The sequence below is a fragment of the Neofelis nebulosa genome, chromosome 7 (genome assembly GCF_028018385.1).
Source record: "Neofelis nebulosa isolate mNeoNeb1 chromosome 7, mNeoNeb1.pri, whole genome shotgun sequence".
In the NCBI taxonomy this organism is placed as follows: domain Eukaryota; kingdom Metazoa; phylum Chordata; class Mammalia; order Carnivora; family Felidae; genus Neofelis; species Neofelis nebulosa.
In genome coordinates, this window is record NC_080788.1 from 103,668,990 (window position 1) to 103,681,398 (window position 12,409).

Below are 12,409 nucleotides of genomic sequence, written 5' to 3' on the forward strand. Positions count from 1 at the left end.
TGTGAATAAATAATAATTGTATATATCTCATACAGTTGTCCTGAAGATGAAATTAATGTTTATATGTGCTTAATAAATATCAATGGCTATGTTGTTAATAATATTAATATTTTAATACTAATACTATCATTTCTCCCTTCCCCATGGGTGAATGTGGGGGGGGGGGAGTATTGTTATAAAAGAATTTACAATGAGGTATCTTTAAATAGCAAAATTTCTTATGCATTTATTGAAATGTTTATATTTATCTTTAAAGTTATGAAAGTTAAGTGCACTTATCCATAAGGCAGGTTCAGTTATTAATAATTAGACTGCTCATTTAGGTCACAGAATGAGGGAATTGAAAGCCATATCTGTTTAATTAAGAAATGGATTGATTGATCTTGATCACTGTTGTCTTTTAGTTCTTTTTTATTTGATTCTGTTTTTGTCTCTCTTTTTTATATATTTTTTTGTTCTCTAATTTATTTCCTGTTCAATTTTTAGTAACTAGTGTGGAGTAGGGCGAGAAGAATTTATATTGGTTGGTGCCCGGTGTCTGAACCCGGAAAGAGTGACACATCAGATAGCCTGGGGCTTAGTGGAGAGGGACTTACAAAGAGTCCTGTGGAGCTGTTTTACCCAGGAACCACTGAACTCCACCACATTTTCCTCCAAATCAGACTGTATGCAGCTTCACCCTGTGTGTGTATAATGAACATTTCCAGGCTTATTCATCCATTGTTTTCCAAATGCTTCCAATTATTTCCCCTTTTTAAAAACCAGTAATTATGAGAAAATTCTGTTATGTACAAAAATGTAGAAATAGAGTTACGAACCTGCACTTAGCCATATCCAGCTTTAACAGTTTATCATCTCATGGCCAATCTTATTTGATCTATACTCCAAACCATTTCTTCTGTCCCGTATTATGAAGGAAATCTCAACTATCATATCACTTACTCTAAAAAGATTTTAAGATGTATATCTAACAGATAAGGACTTAAAAATACATATATACACACATATATATTAATTTTTATAGTATGTCTATTTGACTCAGCATCCATTATATTTGGCTGGTTTCTTAAGGGTTTTTTGTTTGTTTGTTTTTTAAGTAGGCTCAACGCCCAACATGGTGCTTGAACTGGAGACCCTGACGTCAGAAGTCACATGCTCTAGTGACTGAGCCAGCAAGAGGCGCTCCTTGTTAAGTTTATTTTAATGGGATAGCCTCCCCGCCTACACACCCCACCCATCCCCAGTCTGTCTGTCTTTCTAACTTGGAATTTGCTTGAAGAAACCAGCCTTATTTTGTTCTGTAGTGTAGTTTCCCTGCTAGATTTTACTGTTTGTATTCCTCAGATGTGTAATATATTTTTGTCTCCTGTGTTTTCTATAAATTGGTAGCTGGCTCTAAAGGACTGACCAGATTAGAATTTTTTTTTTTTTTTTTTTTTTAAATGCCTTCTTTTCCTCTCTCAGGAGCATGTGCTGTGTTTCAGGTTTGCCCAGATCCATTAATTCAGTAAAAGTTAGAAAATTGTAACATCTATTTCTATCATTCCTTCCATTTATTTTGAATCAAAACCTATCAGAAAATTTAAAAATTTTTTAAATAATTTTTTCAGAGATTGAGCATTTTTAAAAAAGTTTATTTATTTTGAAAGAGAGAGAGCATGCAGGGGAGGGACAGAAGGGGGGGGGGGAGAGAGAATCCCAAGCAGACTTTGCACTGTCAGTGCCCTAGATCCCGACCTGTGGCTTGATCTCATGAACCGTGAGGTCATGACCTAAATTGAAACCAAGACTGAGCCACCCAGGTGCCCCCGAAATAAAATTCTAATTTAAGGCATTTAATGGCTTTAAGTGTATTTTATTTTGATTTTGTAGCAGTGATTAAAATATAGTACTGTACATAATTTGGTGTTGAGATGTGCTGTATACTCTATTGGGTAGCTGACTACTGCAGAGCAACTTTAGACCCATGTGTTTCATCTAGGTAGGAAGTTGTCTTAGAGTGCTTACCAGCAGTTTTTTCCCAGCTAGAGATAAGTATGAGGGGTGAATATGCATTCTAATGAGTGTGTACTTCCCTACTTGTATAATACTATAAATTGCTGTTTTAAAGTTTTACCTACTTGTGTAATTTTTTTCTTTTTAATGAGCTTAGGCATTTAATTTTCTAAAACTGTTTCTGGGCTTGATTTGGAATCAGGAGCAATAAAGTCTAAAATATGTCTGCTTAGTACAGTTAGTTTTGGTATTACTTACTGAAGACCTTGGTTTTTAAATTGTGCAATTTTCTTTCTTATAACTGTAGAAGGGCGGCTTGGAAGGTAATCTGATTTTGTTCAGTTTTCCCATTTCACAGCTGTTACATTTTACATTTGAGAGTTATCAAGGAGTCTGGGGCTCACTTGGTGTCCTTAAGGACTTTTCGAATAGTCCCCTACTAATATTTATAACATGATAATATTTTTGTTTCTGGAAAGGATTTATTTAGGGAAAAAACCCAGTTTCTTCATTGGTATTTCGTTTAAAGCAAGCATCTGAAGCTGGTGCACTAGAAAGTAGTTGAAGACCTAGTGATTTTGCCAGGTCAGTGAAGCTCATAAGAATATCTGGTGAGTTTAATAGAGGAGCTTTTCTTCAGTAAATCAGAAAGCAACCAGATAATTAATTTCTTTCCCCTCATACATTGTACTGCCTTTCTTCTTACTCTTTTCAGCTCTTGTTCAAGCTCAGGGCTTTTGAGGTGAGCTGACTTCTCTCTTACTGCTCAGAGCCAAGAAGTTGAATTTATTCTTCAGATACATCTACAGTGGAATAAACCTGTTTTTCACTTTTCTGTGGGGGATTTTGTGTGTTTGCTTTACAGATGAACTTGGACTTTGGATCATATAAATGGACATAGAAGGGAAATTGAAGTACTCGACCAGGAAATAAAAATTCAAGGTTTTCAGCAGTTTGCCAGCTGGAGCTCCAGCAAGTTATTTTTGGGGTATCTCTTTAGAAATAATGGTACAAGAAATCTCGTTAATGAATAGTACTTTTATTTTCTGGGGCTCCATATTGCCACTTCATATCGTGTTGGATCCAACACAACACTATAGTGATCCATTTGAGCTGCTGGTACAGTAGAGATGGATGTTACATTCTCAGCCTGTCTTCCACATTCAGGCTGTCTCTAGAATATAGCATCCATTCGAATTCAACAAATGATTTTTGAGTGAGGCTCCAGAGGCGCAGTGGTAAATCAGGCAGACAAGTGTTCCTTTCCTTGGGAGTTTACACCTTAGTAAAATTGTCCACAGAGGTACGTCCCTAGGTGGAATAGTGAATTCAACAGAAGTTTCTCTTTTGCCCAATTGTCTGAACATATCCAAAGCTGTTTTTTGAGAGCAGTCAGGCATACAGAGAGAAGACGACAAGCCAGGTTTTGAAATTTCACAACATAATGTTATCTTTGTTGACTATGACTTTGGTGTGTAGAAAATAATGGATCTTCTGTCAGTAAACAAGAAACTTGTTAGTGATTTCTACCTCTTGTTATTTGTCTCTTTTTTATTCTAAGATTTTGTGCTGAATTGCAGTAGGTTTTCTTAGTTTAGACTTTCTGAAGTAATGTTTCTTCTCCACTCCTCTCCCCACCTTTAGTGTTGGCTAATAGGCTTAACATTTATTCTAATATTATTTGGTTGATCATTAGTTACTTCCAATCCTTTGGCAAGTAGCTAAATATAAACATGGTTACTGTATATATCCTGTATTTTTCTTTTTTAAAAAAAATTTTTTTTCAACGTTTTTTATTTATTTTTGGGACAGAGAGAGACAGAGCATGAACGGGGAAGGGGCAGAGAGAGGGAGACACACAGAATTGGAAACAAGCTCCAGGCTCCGAGCCATCAGCCCAGAGCCTGACGTGGGGCTCGAATTCACAGACCGCGAGATCGTGACCTGGCTGAAGTCAGACGCTTAACCGACTGCGCCACCCAGGCGCCCCTATCCTGTATTTTTCAAGATAATCTCAATTTCAAGTGTTTTGGTCCATTTTGGTATAGACTTAGTTTTTAATTTAGATATAAATGGTCCTTTAGGTCAGTGCTCTTTAACCTGAGTCCATGGATCCTGATGAGCTTTAGGGAGGTGGTTTGTGAATCTCCCGAAACAATAATCATGCCAGACTTTGTGGCTATGTGTCCTTTCCTCAGGGAGTGATGAAGTTTGGGGGTGGTGGTGGGGGGTCCGGAGCCAACGACCAAGAAAGAATTCTTGAAGACCTCTCTAGTGCAAAAAGATGATTTTATTAAAGCATGGGAACAGGACCTGTGGGCAGGAAGAGCTTCTGCCCTGGGGTCATGACAGGTAACTCATTATATACCCTCAGGTTGGGAGGGAGTCAGGGATAGAGTAAGTCTCTAAGAAATTTTGGAAGCAAGGTTTCCAGGACCTTGAGGGGCTAGCTGTTGCAACGGAAATGCCATTTATTACCGTTTAGTAAAACCTCAGTCATGAGACCCTTCAGATGTTTATCCGGAGGCCGTAAGTTTGGAGCATGATTGCCAGCATATATTGTGGAGCAGTTGAGATACAGGAAATAGACTTACAGGATCCTCAAGGTTGGGATAATGTTAAGCTAAACTTCTTTTGCCCCCAGCAAAGTGTCATCATTGAGACAGCTAGGCTCCTAGAGGGAGGTCACTGCTGGTTTCAAGGACTTGTCAGTGGGTTCTAGGCAGTAAGGGAATTTAATTTTTCATTTGCCTTAGTTCCCCACGTTACCGTGGCAAGCACTTAAAGCCCTTTCCTTTGTTCTTGGGTAGCCAGGAGTGTCTGAGGACTATCACACTTATTCCACCTGGAAGGTGGGGTGGTGCCAGCCTGTATTTTGCCCTCAGCTTGCCCCACGCTCCCTCCTCAGGGAGCATCCATTTTCTTTCATCAGAATTTTAAAGGGCTTATAGTGGCTGCAAAAAAGGTTAATAATAACCATTGTATTTTGTACTAATGAGATTTTAATAGGAGTGATAACATTTTTCCCCTTCCAGACATGTTTTACAGAAGACAGTTGTCCAGGTGTTAATTATTTGGAGTAGTGAGTTCTTGAATGATTTGAAATGTTCTCTTAAATAAATATGGGTTGTATGGAGATCAAATCAGAATGGCTTTCTGGTTATTTTTATGATCTTAAAACATTAAGCTTTAACTCATGAATTCTTACATTTACCCCATTGTTAGGGGCTGAATTGCCTGCTGCTTCCCTTTGCATATGTTGAAGCGCTAATCCCCAGTGCCTGGGAATGTGACTGAATTTGGAGAGCTGGCATTTAAAGAGGTGATTAAGGGGTGCCTGGGTGGCTCAGTTGATTAAGCATCCAGACTCTGTGATTTCTGCTCAGGTCACGATCACATGGTTCATGAGACGGAGGCTTGCGTTAGGTTCCATGTGTTGACAGTGTGGAGCCTACTTGGGATTCTCTTTCTCCGTCTCTCTCTGTCCTTCCCCCACTCATGCTCGCTCTCGCTCTCTCTCTCTCTCTCTCTCTCTCTCTCTGTCTCTCAAAATAAATAAACTTAAAAACTAAAGAGGTTGATTAAGTTAAAAGAAGGTAGACAGGGTGGGCCCTAATTTAATCTGATTGGTGTCTTTAAAAGAAAGAATTCTGCACACAAGAGAAAGACACCAAAGGCATGTGTGTCCGGAGGAAAGATCCTGTGAGGACACCATGAGAAGGCAGCCTTCTGCAAGCCAAGGAGAAAGGCCTCAGAAAAAAACAAACCCACTATCCCCTTGATCTTGGACTTTTAGACTCCAGACTTATGAAAAGTAACTTTTCTGTGTTTAAACCACACAGTTAGTGGTATTTTGTATGGTAGCTCTAGCAAACCGATATGCTGCTGATGAAGTAGTAGTTGAGTGTCAGTAAAAAGTATAGCAAGGGTAACTATTTCTCTTTGCCTCAAAGCATTTTTGGGGAAATGACGAAGTGTTGTGTCTAGCTTCATGTAGTCTAGCACTGGAAAGAGATGGTAGGACCTCTGAAATCTAGATATATATTAATATTCCTATTCATATTGGTCTTACTCTTTATCATTTCATAGTTTTCCACTTGCCTATGGTTATATTTTATCTCATCTGTTCTCTACCATTTTTCTTTCTTTGAAACTAATTGTCGTAAATAAATAAGTCTATTATAAATCAACACCAGAATAATATCTGTATGTATTGTCCTGTGTATTCTTCTGTATACAGTCATTCCAACCCAGCCTTATTCTCTGATAATATCATCTGTACTCAGGCCTGTGGCCCAGACTGTCATATTTGCATTAAATTTTTGAAGTTCCCCTTTGCCAGAAATAAAATTTGAGTGATCTTAGTGATGTCTATCTTTGTTGCTAACTTGACTCAGCACATGGGAAACTTTTAAGTTTGTAAATGAGTGAAAAGCTAAAGGATCAGTGTAGATTTCTTAGGTTTGCCATGCGTTCAGGAATTGTTAGTTTTGTTCATGCTGAAGTCTCAGGGTCTAGTCTGACACTGAAAGGGAAGTTAAGTATTTAATAAATGAATAGATTAATTTTAAGTTGGTTATCAAACTCAACATCCAAAATTTAACCCAAATTCTGTTTCCTGTCACAGTTAGACTTCTCAGTCTTTATTTATGACAATGAGATTAAGCTTACTGATGAAGTCTTCATCCATGTGTTCCTCATCTGCACTCCCTCTTTTCATAATGTGCTAGGTAAGAGGATAGCCTCTGATTCCTGACTGTGCACACCCAGGCTTCTTGATGTGCTTGCTTGCGTGATCTTGGCAAGTTTTTTTAACCTCCCTCTGCTTTGGTTTTTTTCACCTGCAATTAGGGTTAGTAAGAATATGCACTTAGGTTTTTTGGGGGTGGGGTGGTTGTGAGCTTTGAACAGTGCCTAGCACATAGTAAACATTTTAGAGCTATTATTATTCTAGAAGTGAAAACAGATTATTCTGTGCTTACTTCTTTGTTATTTTTTATCTCTAGGTCTACGTTGCTTGCTTTCTTTCCCTTTAAACAACACAACTTTTGCCCATAAAACTGGCATGATTTTCTTGGTAGTGCCAGGGTAAATTAGCACTACTTGGGGAGTGATTGAGCAAGATGTACCCAGTCATAAAAATACTCAAACTCTGACTCAGAAATTCCACTTCTGGGAATCTTCTAAGGACATACCTTTAAATACATAAGAGAATGCATGCATGAAAGTTGCATTAGAAACTCCAGGATTGGAGGGAATATTTATTAAATTCTGGCACTTATACATTAACAGTTTTGATGGGTTTCAAGACCATGTAATAACATGGACAATACTTCTGATAAAAAGCATAACATTGTATATATAATATGATTACAACCATGTTAAGTAAATACATACATCTAGGAATTTCAGAATATAGGACTTACATATAAGAGCTCTTTTAACCTCCGACTTGTTAAATTCTGCATTTATGTAAAGCTGGTTCTGAAGGTCCATAGTTTACCCTGTAAGTGAGAGGTCTCTATACCTTGTTTGTATACCATTGTCTTTCCTGTTTGGCTTTAGGAATTCCAGGGTTAGTCAAATTCTGCAGAATAGTGAAGACATACCCTCTGTACTCAAGGAAGTTTTATATGAGATTTAAGACAAGTACATAAGCCCTGGTTTGTGATTTTTCTCCAGTAATATGACAATTTGGGCTCCTTGGTGCCTAATGATTGAGGGGTTTTTTTGGTAATACAGATTTCTCACATTTACTCCTTGGAAATACTCATTTTCTTTTAAAAAAATTTTAAATATTTATTTTTGAGAGAGCAAGAGAGACAGAGCATGAGCAGGGAAGGGGACAGAGGGAGACACAGAATCTGAAGCAGGCTCCAGGCTCTGAGCTGTCAGCATAGAACCCAATGTGGGGCTCGAACTCATGAACTATGAGATCATGACCTGAGCCGAAGTTGGACGCTTAAGTGACTGAGCCACTCAGGCACTCTGGAAATACTGTTTTAACTCCAAGATTTATTTATTTTTACTTTCTTAAAGTTTACTTATTTATTTTAATAGAGCAAGCAGGGGAGGGGCAGAATCCAAACAGGCTCCTCCTCACTGTCAGCACAAAGCCCCATGTGGGGCTCAAACTCGTGAACCGTGAGATCATGACCTGAGCTGAAACCAAGCATTGAACACTTAACTGACTGAGCCACCCAGGCACCCCTTAACTCCCAAGATTTGAATTGGCTTTGGTAAACTCAAAAAACAGGCTCCAGAACAGCAACCTCTCCGGTTTCGATTGACAATAAGCCTCATTTCTTTATAAGTGGTAATTCTTAAAGAATACTTTGAACAGCCATTGCATAGATTGCCACCTCAGTCTTGGTTCAACAGATCCTAGGGGATATGTGATAGAAGGAAGAGTAATTACTAAACAGCTGGGCACAGGACTGTGGCTCAGGCTTTATTTCTTTGGTAAATACCCTGGGTCCTATTTCTGAAGTAATTTCCCTACCCCTTCCACCCCTACCCAGGGTTGCTGACCAAAGTCTTCCTTTGCCAGATCTTTTGTCTGCATTGATACAGCAAGCAAGCTGTTTTTGCTTGGTGCATTAATATTTGTTACTCTGAATTTTTACTTTTTTGCCTCTTTCTTCTTTCCTGTGAGGAATAACCTATTTTAAATTCAGGTACCTATAATGGGCCAGCCTGTGCCCAGCTAGCTGGTACTTTGCTCAAGATTGAGTCCCCATGCACGGCAGATGTGCAGTGTGGTATTGTATTTACACTCAGAATTTCATGCTATTCTCTGATTTTTCTTTTATTTTTTTACATTAGTTCTTTTTTTTTTTTTTTTAACACTTATTTTTGAGAGAGTGAGCAAGTGGCGGAGGGCAGAGAGAGGGAGACAGGATCCAAAGCAGGCTCTACACTCAGTGCAAAGCCCACTGTGGAGCTTGAACTCACAAACCATGAGATCATGACATGAGCCAAAATCATGAGTCAGCTGTTTAACCAACTGAGCCACCCAGATGCCCCTGTTCTCTGATTTTTCATATCAAACATTACTTGGTACCTAATGGATTTTTGAGCTGTGTTTGTGGCTGACCTTGGCCTTAGAATGTTTAACAGTTTATTCCCTAGGAAAGATGACATTTTTATGTTCCAGTTACATTTGGTCAAAGAGGTTATATGTTAAAGCTCTGATCAGTTCTTTGAAAGTACTGCATTACTCTTAAAGAAAATATTGCCTTAAAAATAATGTTAAATTGGGGCGCCTGGATGGCTCAGGTGGTTAAGCATTGAACTTTGGCTCAGGTCATGATCTCACAGTGAGTTCAACCCCTGCGTAAGGCTCTCTGCCATCAGCACAGAGCCCACTTCAGATCCACTGTCCCCACTCCCCTCTGTCCCTCCCCTGCTTGCGCACGTGCTCTCTTTCTGTTTCTCTCAAAATAAATAAGGAAACATTAAAAAAATATGTTAAGTTTATGGGGTGCCTGGGTGGTTCATTTGAGTAAGAGTCCAATTCTTGGTTTTGGCTTGGCTAATGATCTCCTGGTTTGTGAGTTCGAGCCCTGCATTAGGCTCTGCCTTGTCAGTGGGGATTGGGATTCTCTCTCTCCCTTTCTCTCTCTGTACCCCCTCACACCTGTGCTCTCTATCTCTCAAAATAAATAAATAAACTTTTAAAAATATGTTACATTTATATATGGAAGAATGCCTGGTTTCAAAGTGAAAAAAAAAAGCTTACTCAAGGAATGACATTTTGCTATGCGAGAGGATAGAAATTTTCTTTTCCTTTGTTTTCTTTAAGAAATATTAGAATAGGAAAAATAAGCAAGAGGGTTTTAACAGGAATGCTGAGTGTCTGAAATTTATAGAGGTGAAATTTTCTTGGTAATGCTCAATGTACTTTTCAATATATATCAATGATTTTGGGGGGACTAAACTTTTTAAATGTGTTTCGCTGGATTTTGATATTCTTTCTTGTGGGAACTACAAAACTGTAGATTTCTCATCAGTTTTAGGTAGCAATAAATTGTGATACGCCAGAGTTATATGAGTGTTTAGCATTATGTCACAGGAACAATAGGAAAATACTTTGTAAACCATTGTTGACTGGATTAATTTAAACATGGTAAGTTTAACAAAACATAATACTTCAGTTTGTCTGTATCCCCAACTGTTATTTAATAATTCAAAATAGACTGAGCAAGTGTTCTTTCCTTTAGCCTCCTGTCCCCCTTCCTACCTAGTCCAAGAAAAGAGGGGGTAGAGGATCCATGTAAATTAATGACTAATTCAGTATTTTGCAGTACACTGTAAAACTGTTAGGTGTTGCTTCAGTTGTGACCACAATGGAAAAGGAAAGTAGTGGCTACCCTTCCCAACTTGTAATACTCCTTTCAGTATGTTTTAGATACTTTATTGGCCCATCAAATTTATCATAAACTTTTATTTTGGGGAAGTTAGCTTTGTTTGGTCTTTAATCATGGTATAGAATCTATATTAGATAATCATGATGGAGCTGTGTGATGTATGTATGTATGTATGTATGTATGTATGTATGTATGTATGTATTTAACGTTTATTCATTTTTGAGACAAAGAGAGACAGAGCATGAATGGGGGAAGGTCAGAGAGAGAGGGAGACACAGAATCCGAAACAGGCTCCAGGCTCTGAGCTGTCAGCACAGAGCCCGACGCGGGGCTCGAACTCACGGACCGTGAATCATGACCTGAGCTGAAGTTGGACACCCAACCGACTGAGCCACCCAGGCGCCCCTATGTGCTGTATTTAAATAAGATTGTGAATTCTAAGAATGATGAAAGCCGTGAGCAGCGAATTCTGGAAAACTATGCATGTGCTTCCAAAGACTAGTCTCTGTATTACTCAGTATCTTTTAACAGACAGTAAAGGATTTTTCCATTAAGTTGTGTACAGTTAACCATCCAACCCTCCTGAGGCAAAGGTTCAAGGTCCCACGAAATGGCTTTAGAGAATGTTCCTTGAAAGAAAGAAGTGAACTCCCTCCCGCAATATTTTGGAGCCCAGTTTGAAAACTACTGTCTTTTCTGATGTACAGTTTGTTTAGTTTATATTTATTTATTTATTTATTTATTTATTTATTTATATTTTGGTTAAGGCGTTCAGTGGGAGTTGGATGCATTTTGTCAGTGCTTAGAGGATTATGAAGGGAAGTACTATCTTCTGCCTCCACGTGTATCCACACCCTCCTAGTCTTGGCACTTTTTCTACTTTAACAGCCATGGAAGTAGTTTCTACATACTTATAGATTCGTATGGCTTTGTATGTGATGTGGTGTGTCTGCTTTAATTCATCACAGTTATGTGTAGAGGTTTTATGTGGCACTGAAGAAAAACTGACCTAGTTTGAGAGAAAAATCTCTTTGAATAGATGCTGTCAGAATTATTTAATCTCATTTGTGTCATAATTGGGCCTGTGTGTGTGTGTTTTAAAAAAAAAATACTTATTTATTTTTGAGAGAAAGAGAGGCAGAGAGATAGGGAGACACAGAATCTGAAGCAGTCTCCAGGCTTTGAGCTGTCAGCACAGAGCCTGACGCGGGGCTTGAACTCACAAACCATGAATGAGATATAATGACCTGAGCCGAAGTCGTATGCTTAACCGACTGAGCCACCCAAGTGCCCCAAGTGTGTGTGTTTTTTTAATGCTAGGCACACTTTATCATTAAAAAAAAATATGTTTTTATTAAGTAGTCTCTATGCTCAGTGTGGGGCTCGAACTCACAACCCCAAGATCAAGAGTTGCATGCTCTATAGACTGAGCCAGCCAGGCACCTCTGGGCCTAGGTTTTTTATTTTTGTTTGCTTTGAACAAGGAAAGTGCAGATCCAGGAGACTCTTAACCTAATTCTCATCCTAATGCTACCACTATCTCACTGTGGGGCTTCAAAAGTCATTATAGCTCCATTATTTCATTTGGAAAAAACAAAGACTTCATTATATATACATGTAATACTTTGCTGGAGTTGCTAGTCTTTTCTGTAATGGTTCAGTGAAGAAGGTGGTTTTAAGATGTTCTCCGGAAGCTTTTACATTCTTTTTTTTTTTTATTAAAAAAATTTTTTTTAAAAAATTTTTATTTGAGAGAGAGCACACACACACACACAGACACACACACACAAGCACGCACGCGTGCTCGCGTGGGGGAGGGGCATAGAGAGAGGGAGGCACAGAATCTGAAGCAGGCTCCAGTCTCTGAGCTGTCAGCACTGAGCCTGATGAGAGGCTCAAACCCACCAGCCCACCAGCCGGGAGATCAAGACCTAAGCCTAAGCTTTTACATTCTTAAAGAAACAGTGAATTTATTTACTGTATACTTGAACTCCTCTAAAGGTATCATGGGAATGGTCTTTCAAGGATTAGTCTATTTTAATTCC

General features: G+C 38.7%; 1 protein-coding gene across 12 annotated transcripts in view; it reads left to right on the forward strand.

The window, feature by feature from the left end:
* The window catches only part of FBXO34 (F-box protein 34), an 89,814-nt gene that overhangs the window by 68,750 nt on the left and 8,655 nt on the right, over positions 1-12,409 (forward strand). Inside the window, exon 1 of one of the 12 annotated variants that reach the window (XM_058739119.1) lies at positions 5,207-5,317. The exons of the other annotated variants lie outside the window; for them this stretch is intronic. The gene's annotated coding sequence lies outside the window, so the exon portion shown is untranslated. Of the gene's footprint in view, positions 1-5,206; positions 5,318-12,409 lie in introns of those variants that run through there. 12 annotated transcript variants of the gene reach the window in all.